Consider the following 11,927-nt stretch of genomic DNA (forward strand, 5'->3'; position numbering starts at 1 on the left):
AAGAGTTGTATATTTTAAATCTTTATATTATTTTATTGTGAAATATAACATATTAAAAAGCAATAATTTTCCAAGTACATTTTAATAAGTAGTTACAGAACAGATTTCAAAGTTTGGTATGGGTTACCATTCCACATTTTCAGGTTTTCTTTCTAGCTGTTCCCAAACCGTGGGAACTAAAAGAAATATCACCATTATAGTGATTTAGCATACATACTCATTTGTTAAATCTTAAATTCTCCGTTAATAACTCCTCCTTCTCCTTTGATCCTACTCCCAATCTATAGGGGTCTTTGAGCTTTGCCCATTCTAACCTTTTCATGTTGAAAAGGAGTGTCACAAATATAGGACAGGAGGATGAAATTAGTTGATATTCTTGAAGAGGCTGGTCCCTCTGGATTTCAGGACTTATCTGGCCTAGGAACCCTCTGGAGGTTATAGGTCAGGAAAGTAAACTTAGTACATGAAACTTTTATAGAGTCTCAGTTAGAGCCCTAGGTGTTCTTTAGGGTCAACAGGAACGCTGTTAGTTGAAGTATGGCAAACCATGGCTATTAGCAATATCTAGATGAAGCTTGCATAAGAGCAGCCTCCAGAATAACCTGTAGACTCTTTTTGAACTCTCTTAGCCACTGACACCTTATTTTGTTACATTTCTTACTCCCCTTTTAGAACTTGGATGAACCTTGAAGATATAATGCTGAGTGAAATAAGTCAGACACCAAAAGATAGATAGATATTGTATGAGTTCGCTATTATGACTCTGGTAAAGGTAGTCTCAAAGGTTTACACTGTTGAATATAGGGGACCTAGAGTTATACAAAATCTAGAGATGGGGGAAAGGTTACCCAATGGCTTTGAACTTAAATGTAAATGAATGGATAGACATGATGGTAGATAATGAGTGGGGTTTTAAACAACATTGCCATATTGAAGGTGAATATGATTGAAAGGGGATGTATAGTACCATGTATCCCACTGATTAAGTCTATACTATAATTATAATTAAGTTCTTGCATGCACTCCTTCAAAGGTATGAATCTTGTACAAAGAGTCAATAATAGAGGGGTATGGGGGAAAACTAACATTGCATGCTATGGCCTATTGTTAACAAGAAGACAGCAACAGTGCCACAGCAATACCAGGGGTAAATAATTGGGAATGAGGGAACAAACATTAGGGGAGGTTTTGATTTGGTATTTGGTGAGTCTGTGTATATCAGTTCTTTGTCTCTTTGGCCCATTTTTTTTTCAAGTCAAATGGGTAATGTGCTGACGTTATAACAACATTTAGGGGAGGCACATGTCACGCAAACACATGAACACCCAATCATTATACTCATGAACCACAAAAAGATTTCTTTTGCCCGTTTTTAATGGGATTTTTAAATTGTTTGTCTTATTGAGTTTGGGGAGTTCTTTATATATTCTGAATACTAGTCCTGTTCAGACATATGCTTTGCAAATATTTTCTCCCAGTTTGTGGTTTGTCTTTTCATTCTTTTAATGGTGTCTTTCCAGGCACCGAATGGTGTGTTTGTGTTTTTTTTTCCATGGGCAGGCACTGGGAAGCAAACTAGGGTCTTCGGCATGGCAGGCAAGAAGAGAATTCTGTCTGCTGAGCCACTGTGGTCCACCTTGAATGGTGTCTTTTTAAGAATAGAAGTTTTTAACTTTGATGAAACCCAATTTATCAATTCTTTTATTTTATGGCTCACACTTTTGCTATTGTTGAAATCTTTACCTACTTCAAAGTCATGAAATTTTTTCATATGTTTTCTTCTAGAAGTTTTACAGTTTTAGTTTGTGCATTTACGTCTAGGATCCATACTGAGTTAATTTTTGTATATGGCATGATGTATGAATGAAAGTTCTTTTCTGTTTTATTTTTGCATATGGATTTTCAATTGCTCCAACACCATTTATTGAAAACATTATCTTTCTCCATTGAATTGCCATTGCACCTTTGCTGAAAATCAGTTGTGACATGGGTATATTTTTTATCTCTTTATTGTTTCACTGATATATTTGTCTGTCTTGATGCTAATACTGCATTGTTTCAATTACTGTAGCTTCATAATAAGTCTTGAAATCAAGTAGTAGAAGTCCTCTAAAATCATCATTCTTCAAAGTGATTTTGGCCATTCTTTTCATTTCCATATGAATTTTAGAATCTGAGTGTCACTTCCTTTAAAAATAAAGCATGCTGTGTGTACTGGTTTGAAAGGATATATGCCCCCTAAGAAAATTCATGTTTTACTATAAATCCCATTTCATAAAGGTAGAATAATCTCTATTCAATACTGTATGTTTGAAACTGTAATGAGATCATCTCCCTGGATGATGTGATTTAGTCAAAAGTGGTTGTTAAATCGGAGTAGGTGACGACATGAATCCACCCATTTGGGTGGGTCATGATTGGTTTGTTGGAGTCCTATAAAAGAGGAAATATTTTGGAGAATGAGAGATTCATAGAGAGCAGAGAATGCTGCAGCACCATGAATCAGAGAGTCCACCAGTCAGCGACCTTTGGAGATGAAGAAGTGTATTAGTTAGGGTTCTCTAGAGAAACCGAATCAACAGGGAACACTTGCAAATATAAAATTTATGAAAGTGTCTCATGTGACCGTAGGAACGCAGAGTCCAAAATCCACAGGGCAGGCTGCGAAGCTGATGACTCCAATGGATGGCCTGGACGAACTCCACAGGAGAGGCTCACCAGCCAAAGCAGGAATGGAACCTGTCTCCTCTGAGTCCTCCTTAAAAGGCTTCCCATGATTGGATTTAGCATCACTAATTGCAGAAGACACTCCCCTTTGGCTGATTACAAATGGAATCAGCTGTGGATGTAGCTGACGTGATCATGACCTAATCCTATGAACTGTCCTCATTGCAACAGACAGGCCAGCGCTTGCCCAATCAGATGAACAGGTACCACAACTTGGCCAAGTTGACACCTGTCCCTAACCATGACAGTCCACCCCTTGTCAACTTGGCACATATATATATATCACCTTAGACCATACTTAATTTCCAAATGAAAACAAATAAGCACACATTTTTTCTTTTACCTGACAATACTCAACTGTCCTGCATATAACTGGAAACACATTAAATCTCTCCAGAATAGCGTGCAAATCCTTGGGCAACATTCATTCTTAAACTTGATATCTTACAACTTAAATAGTATAACACAAACAAAACAGCATTACAGTCCTCGTTTCTGTAACTGATCACGTGGTCGAAGTTCATATTTATCACTACCTTCTTCCACTACCCATTCCATGTTCCCTTTCCCCTCAGCAAGCACTTCAGCTGGCCATGGTTCTTTGCCTGGTGGGGTGACCCAAACCTTCATTCCTGAAGTCTCAGAGCCATTAGTGGTCCTGCCTGGATTGTGTTGTTGCAGTTTTCCATTGATTTTAATCACAGGGCATGGTAGTACTAATAGATGCCCCAGGGGATCTCCTATATTCCAAGAAAACTCTTCTTTACTTCCATTATGTAGTTGCAGTCCTACTTCCTTCTGATAGTCAGGGTCAATTACCCCAGACAATAATGTAATCCCCTTCTTGGTGTGTTGATCCAGAGGCATAAGTAGCCCAAAGTGGCCAGTTTTTAAATTCCATTTTCAAATTAGAGACCTACATTCACTGAATATATATTACCTAATAGATATTCAAAAGCGATGGATGCTAACATCACTTATTATTCATATAACTTCCACCTTCACACTATTATGTCAAATTTAAAATTAATAGACAATATCGATAATGAAATGTGCCAAAGCTATGGTAATAATCACATAAATTACGTTAGTTTTTCAAAGTACCTATCATCACTATAAAATACCAGGAAAATGTAAAAGGAATTATATAATGGGTAAAATATTAAAAATCATTTTATTATGCAGTCATGATTGTGGGAATTTTCAGCATTGAATCTAACACTTAGGTTTTATGGGGTTAGAATATTGAACCCCAACACAAATGGGTTCTCATTACGACCTTGTTATTAAAATGCTACTTATTATTTTTCTTACTCCTCTTAGTTAATACCTGCATGAATACTTCTATCGCCAAAAATAAGAAGTACTTTTTTTGGAACATTACAGAAATGGAAATTTGCAATATTCACCATTTGTGTTTGGCTCTTTTTGTTCTGCATTTTGATTGTGAGCTCATATTATTTGTATGCAGCTATATTTATGTTTTTCTTTCTTTTTTTGCTGCAGATAAGTTGATTATTTGAATATGTCAAAATTCATCCATTTTAGTACTGATACATGTTCAAGGTGTTTCTAAATTTGAATAATGTTACTGATGACATTGCTTTACACTTTATTTTTCGTGTGCATGTTCACATAATTTTTATTTTATTTTTTTACATGGGCAGGCACCGGGAATCAAACCCAGGTCCTCTGGCATGGCAGGCAAGCATCCTTGCCTGCTGAGCCACCATGGTCCGCCCATGTTCATACAATTCTTTAATTATATATCTAGGAGTCAAGGAGTAGAAATGTGAAATCAAACATTGCATGAGAGGGCAGAATTTGTGTGTGTGTGTGTATTTACCTTTCCTTGATAAATAACTTTTTAAATGGTTATATTATTTCACATTTCCAACAACCACGTGTGGATTAGTTGTCAGTTTCTGTGAAAATCTGCTGAAATTTTGACTGGTATTGTGTATTAGGATTCTCTAGAGAAGCAGAACCGACAGGGAACACTTGCAAATATAAAATTTATGAAAGTGTCTCACGTGACCGTAGGAATGCAGAGTCCAAAATCCACAGGGCAGGCTGCGAAGCCGATGACTCCAATGGATGGCCTGGACGAACTCCACAGGAGAGGCTCACCAGCCAAAGCAGGAATGGAACCTGTCTCCTCTGAGTCCTCCTTAAAAGGCTTCCCATGATTGGATTTAGCATCACTAATTGCAGAAGACACTCCCCTTTGGCTGATTACAAATGGAATCAGCTGTGGATGTAGCTGACGTGATCATGACCTAATTCTATGAACTGTCCTCATTGCAGCAGACAGGCCAGCGCTTGCCCAATCAGATGAACGGGCACCACAACTTGGCCAAGTTGACACCTGTCCCTAACCATGACAAGAAGGAAGACACCTCCCGGGGAGCTTCATGAAATAGGAAGCCAGGAGAGGAAGCTAACAGATGACACCGTATTTGCCATGTGCCCTTCCAGCTGAGAGAGAAGCCCTGACTGTTCGCCATGTGCCGTCTCACTTGAGAGAGAAACCCTGAACTTCATCGGCCTTCTTGAACCAAGGTATCTTTCCCTGGATTCTTTTGATTGGACATTTCTATAGACTTGTTTTAATTGGGACATTTTCTCGGTCTTAGAACTGTAAACTAGCAACTCATTTAATTTCCCTTTTTTAAAACCATTCCGTTTCTGATATATTGCATTCCAGCAGCTAGCAAGCTAGAACACTGTGACTTTGGCACTATGTTTAATCCATAGATTAATTTATGGAGAATTCATAACTTAACCATATCAAATCCCTAACCCATAAACAAAGTATACCTCTCCATTTGTTATATCTTGTTAACTTCTCTGCAATATTTTTAAATTGTTCATGTGCAGATCTTCCACATTTTTATTAGATTTCATAATCTTGATGCTATTGTAAATGATATTTATTTAAGTTCACTTTCTGTTTGTTGCTAGTATGTAGAAATTCGACTGATTTTTTTTTACATTGGTCTCATATCCTGCTCTAGAAGCTTTTTTGTGGATTCAATAAGATTTTCTACATTGATGATCATTTTTCGAAGAGTAAAGAGAGTTTCACTTCTTTCTTTCCAATTTAGATGCATTTTATTTATTTTCCTTGTTTAACTGTACTAGATAGAATTCCAATCCAGTGTTGAATAGAAGTAGTTAGAGTGGACATTCTTAGTCTTGTTCCTAATATTAGCAGGAAAACAGTCTTTCACCATTAAGTATAATGCTAGTGGTAGAGTTTTTATATGTGCCTACATTCATTTTCTATTAAGGCATAACAAATTACCTCAAAATATGACAACTTATGACAACAAACATTGATAATCTCATGTTTTCTGTGGATCAAGAATCCAGGTATAGTTCAACTGGTACTTCTGCCTCAAGATCTCTCAGAAAGCTATAATGAAAACATCACCTAGGACTGTTGTTTCATATGAATTTCTCCATTCAGGGAAGTTGTTGTCAAGATCACTCATGTGATTGTTGGCAGAATTTGTTTCCTCACAAGCTGTTTGATTGTGGGTGTCAGTTCTTTACTAATTGTTGGCCAGGGGACTCCATCAGTTCCTTGTCACATGGGGTTCTCCATATGGAAGCTCACACCTTGGCAGCTGGCTTCCCTCAAAAAATTCCAGAAAGTGCAAAAGAGGATAAGGAAGATGGAAGCCACAGTCATTTTGTAAACTAATCATAGAAGTGATATTCCTTCATTTTCACAGAATTCTAGTTGTAAGAAGTGAGTGACTAGGTTCACCAACATTCAATGGGAGGGGTTTACACAAGAGTGTGAATACCAGGAGTTGGGGATAATTGGAAGTCTCCTTAGCCTGCTTATAAAAATATCCTTTATCAGGTTGAGAAAGTCCCTTTCTATTACTAGTTTGCTGACAGTTTTTCTTTTTAATCAGAAATGTATTTGGATTATGTCAAATGAATTCTGCTTCCATTGAATGATCATAAAGTGGTTCTATTTTAGTTTGTTTATATGGTAAACTTTTTAGGGTGTTTACATTGATTTTCAATATCAAACCAAGACTGCATTCCTGGGATAAATCTCAATTGATCATTATGTCTTATTCTTTTTACATATTGCTGGAGTATCCTTGCTAAATTTCATTTACAGCTTTTGCATCTATCTTCATGAGGGATATCAGTCTATAGTTTTTTTTTTTCTTGCAATGTGTTTAATTTTGGTGAGAAGGTAATGCTAGTCCCTTAGAACCAGTTGGGAAATAGTCCTTCTTCTTCAATTTTCTGGAGGAGTTGTGTAAAATTGGTTTTATTTCTTCAATATATACTTGGTAGAATTTATCAGTGAAGACAACTGGGTCTGGAGTTTTCTTAGTGGGAAGATTTTAAATTATAAATTCAATTTTGTTAGTGGATACAGGCCCATATTTCTTCTTTACGCTAATCTAGGTGTTGATATGAAGATATTTTGTGGATGTGGGTAACATCTACAATTATTTGTCTTTAAGTAAAGGAGATTACCCCTGAATAAAGTGGGTGGGTCACATCCAATTAATTGAAGGCTTTAAGGGCAAAAACTGAGGCTTCCTGGAGAAGAAGAAATTATGTGTTAAGATTGCAGCATGAAATCCTGCCTGAGTTTCCACCCTACCAGCCTGCTGTATGCATATCAGATATGTCAGCCCCAGTCACATGAGCCAATTCCTTAAAATAAAACATATGTAAACTATTTAGTTTCCTATTCTATGAAGAATCCTGACTGATTCACTCCTCATTATGGATCATATTTTCCTGTTCTTTTGCATGTTCTGTAATCTTTTATTTGATGCCAGTCATTGTGAATTTTACCTTGGTGGTACTGGATATTTTTGTATTCTTATAAGCCCTGCCCAGGGACTTCTCACCACATCTCCTCAAAAACCTAATGTTTAACCCTTAGGATTTTTTCCCCAAGGAATAAAAGTAGGCAACTATTTGGGTCTGTTTGCTCTCTATTTCTCTTTTTTTAAGAGTTAATAATGTTCTCAAACGCTTTGTTCTCTGGTATTCATTGTATGTTGTGAATTAAATGAGAATTTTTCTTTCTGTGTTTGAATCTTGAGTGAAGGCTCAATGCTCCTATCTCTTAGGCTTCCTTACAGGTCATATCCTTGTCCAGTTCAGGGCCTTTATTCATCGTTTCAACTAGGAATCTTTTTCCATCTACTTAGCTCCTATCTCTATAAAATCATGCTAGCTTTGTTTGGGCAACATGTGCTCAAGGATCCTTCCAGCTCTGATATAAGTTTTGAGGGACTAAGATTGGAGTGCGCTCTCTCTCTCTCTCTCTCTCTTCCTTATATTACACTATTTAGCATTAATTGATCCTTACTTATATTTTAAGATGGGATCCTGTACCTTCCATTCTGTCTGGCAAGCTGCCCATCCACTATAAGTTCTAAGTAAACCTTGTTGAAAGAATAGATGAATGGCATTTCTTTGTCCCAGCCAATCAATGTTTACACATTTTTTCCCCTTTTCAATCAGGAAACAAGTTTCTTGAGGGCAGGGATAAAATCTTTTGCTTGTTTGATATTGCATGTTGTACCTGCACTATCCTGGAAGCATTGTTGAGTGTCTGTAAGGACTCTAATTCCAAGGAGCCATTGGTGATTAGGCTTCCCAGAATCATAATACCAAGCTTCGCTGATAATATATAGTCTTAAAATAAATATATGGTGAATGTACAATAAGTTTCCTACAGAATGGAGAGTTTAGCAAGACATTTAATGCTTACACAGAGAAACAAAGATGCAGATAGTGCAGACCACTCAAATTTTATTGTTTGGTACATCTACTGTTTTGAGGCTTATATTTAATGTGAGTCTGTTGAATGATTTACAGGTATACTTATATGCTGAGATGAAGGGTTTTACTATAAATCACCCTCCTTGTGCAATAGGATATTGTACATTTTTCAATGCTGGAAATATAAATAAAAAAGAGTTTTGCCTGTGACAGAGACAAATGTCAGTTGGCAAGGCTCTTAAAAATGAAGAGTTTTGAATTTAAGTTCTCATTATTATGGTGTCCTGATTCAAGAGGTAAGCATAAGCATGTTTTATACGTATAAATTTTATTTCATAAACCTTTTATAATAAGAAAAAACAGCAAAAGTTATTATACAAAAGTAATATATGTAGAAAAATAGCATTAAGCAAAAACAATGAAATAAAATCCATCCCAATTGCAAACATATATAACCATTGTAAATACTTTAGCATATATTCTCCCAGTCTTTACATATATATAATTCAAAAATTTAATTATGTGAACATATTATTTTGTTACTGGCTTTTTCACTTAATGATATGGAAACCATTCAACATATATTCATACAAATTCTCCACATTATCATTTCTCACTGCTGCCTAGATTTCAATTAATGAATCTACTGTAATTTACTTATCTAAACCCCTAATTTGGGTCATTTTGGTTGTTTCTAGTATTATTGCCATCGTGAATTTAGAGGAATACATACTTTGTAGCTAAATATTTATATATATCTCTGATTGCTTCTTTAAGATAAATGCCTAAAAGTGGAATTGCTGTGTCAAGAAGTGTGCAAAATTCTAAGTCCTTTGACACTGAAACTGCCCTTTATGAATATCATGCCAATTTAGATCCCTAGCCAAACAAGTATTGAAGATCCCAGTTAAATGAGGTTAAACAAGCTGCAGATTATATGATAGTAACAGGGCTAGTTATATCTTTAGGCCAGTCTCTGCAATTTAATTTATTTGCCATCAGGAATAAGCAAAAAATCACTTTCATTCTTATTCCTAGAATGAAATGTGGTTTTTCTAAGAAGAATGATCTTTTTTCCACTTTGCCACTTGTTGAATAATCACAACTTCCAAAGCTTTGATTTCTACCCAAACTGAAATTTATGAAATTAGCACTTTAGTTTGGTTGGTTCACATAGAGTTCGAAAATAAGTTTTGTATATTTTGTCAAGAATTCTTAGCTCTTCTTAAAGTTTTTTCTTATTTGTAGGAGATTATCACACTGTATGTTTTGAGCTAGACTTGAGAAAGTTGTTTTTTTTTTTTTAAAACAAGAACCTGACTCCAATGTAACTGATTACTCTTGGTCTAGTTAATATTCTGAACTTTACTTTTTCTAGAATGCCACTCTGAAGGGAAAAAGAAGACCAAATCCTGATGCAGTTCTTTACTGCCTATCTAGAGCTAGATTCTTCGCAATTACCATTTTCTTAATGTGATATCAGCTGGTTTCGTATTTCATGGTAGTTTGACTGCAAAAAAATGGCACAATTGTCCATACACTCTGTGAATTCATGCCCTTTGCGATGTCCCCAATAAAGAGGTAGACTTTATATCCCTCTTTGAGAGTGGTCTGGCCTTGTGATTTGCTTTGTCCAATAGAATGCAATCGCAGTGATGGCATTGAAGTTCGAAGTCTGAGCCTCAAAAGGCCTTGCGCACTTTTCACTCTCTTGGACCCCTTACATCCATGCAAACAAGCCTGGATCAGCCTGCTTGAAGATGGGAAGCTACACGGAAGACAGCCATCTCAATCAAGATCATTATAGACTACCTGGTTCTCAACTAATCAGCTAGAAAACTGCTGACATATGTGTGCTTCCAGTCGCACTTATCTTAGCCTGGACCAAACCAGAAAAACCACCCAGCTGGTCCAAAGACTCACAAGCTATGGGTATTTTGAGGGGGTAGCAGAGGGGTTGTTATGGCAACAGATAACTGATAGCTTGGCTCTAAAGTAAGTGAGTCGATAATAATCATGTGCCACACCTCTGCTTGGGATACAGGAGAAAAAGTCCTGTGAGAGAAAAGACCCTGTTTCTGACTTAACAGGCTTTGTGGAGATGGATCAATGAAGTGGTCTAGCTATATTTATATACCCTGATGATTTATCTTCTGACAAAATTTTTTTCTCCCAACGTACTTTGATTCCTTTTAGCAACATTTATCAATTAACTTAAAAATTATTGTCTTGGTTTCCAGCCATTCCAAATCTTATGTTATGCCATATTAAACCACTCCATGTTCCCCAAATACCCCAACCGCTGTAACACTGGCATACATTTAATAAAACCTGGATAGCTTTTCCCTCTTTCTCTCATTGCCAAAATATTTCAGGTAGTTCAAGAACCAGCCGAAGTCCTTAAACCTTCTTCTTCTCTATGAAATATTATGCTCGCAGGACTCCAGACTCCATTCATAAACATTTTTTTCCTTTCTTCTCTTTATTCTAATGCCTATTTTGTAATCCTTATTTTAGTTCGACTTGAACTCAAAGATCTAAAATCCTGCCAGTATTATGTAATCTTAGAAACCAAGAAAAAGCAAAGCAAGTTTCAGAATCGTTTAAGGAATTATCCTGTAGAATACTGTTACAATTTTCTCTCTGTGGAAAAAAGAAGTAAAAGTCATCCTAGCCATGTTTACTGTTCAAAGAGCAAGTATATTTTCCTTAAAATATATCATGGAATCAGTTAACTTTGTACTGTCACTATAACTTAGTCAAATTATTGTTTTTATTCCTACTATTAATTCCGCTCTAGCTTCTTAGGTAAAAGGGAGCCAAAGCTCTACGTCTAGAGTACCAGCACAGAGAGAGTTAAAAACAAAGATCTGGCCCAGGGCAGATGGAGAGGAATGGATGCTGGAGAATGTCATCATTGCTCTGTATGCTGTAGCTGGGGCTCTGTCCACGTGTTAAGGGACCTAAACTCAAGCTTCATTTCTTTATGTAAAGCTAATGCAGCCAAGTCCTGGTCTAAGATAAATACTTTAATATTTCCTTTACTATAAACCACTTCTATCTTGAGAGACAGAAGTCACAGTTTATAAAAAATTTTTATCACATTCTTACTGTATGACCAAGAGAGAAGAACTAGGGAATGGGTATTTGATACCAATTTGTTTAAAATACACATATAAATAGGTCTCTTTTCCTTTTCTGAAGATCTTTTTGTAATAATGTTCCATTTAATTGAAACATGTCGGTGATTGTTATAGTTTCCTTGGGCTGTTGTAACAGAGTACTACAAACTGGGTGACTGAAAAACAACAGAAATTTATTTTCTCACAGTTCAGGAGGCCAGAAGTCCAAAACCAGGCTGTCAGCAGGGTCATGCTCCTTCCAAAGCATCAGCAAGAGGATCCTTCCTTGCCTCTTCCAAC

At 36.3% G+C, this 11,927-nt stretch overlaps 1 non-coding gene across 1 annotated transcript; it reads right to left on the reverse strand.

Annotated features, from left to right (window-relative positions):
* Positions 1-1,253: 1,253 nt before the first annotated feature.
* On the reverse strand, positions 1,254-1,357 carry LOC143672383 (small nucleolar RNA U13). The gene has a single exon (XR_013169835.1). It is a non-coding gene; the product is annotated as a small nucleolar RNA U13 (small nucleolar RNA).
* Positions 1,358-11,927: the final 10,570 nt, after the last annotated feature.

The sequence above is a fragment of the Tamandua tetradactyla genome, chromosome X, assembly GCF_023851605.1.
Source record: "Tamandua tetradactyla isolate mTamTet1 chromosome X, mTamTet1.pri, whole genome shotgun sequence".
Taxonomy (NCBI): Eukaryota; Metazoa; Chordata; class Mammalia; order Pilosa; family Myrmecophagidae; genus Tamandua; species Tamandua tetradactyla.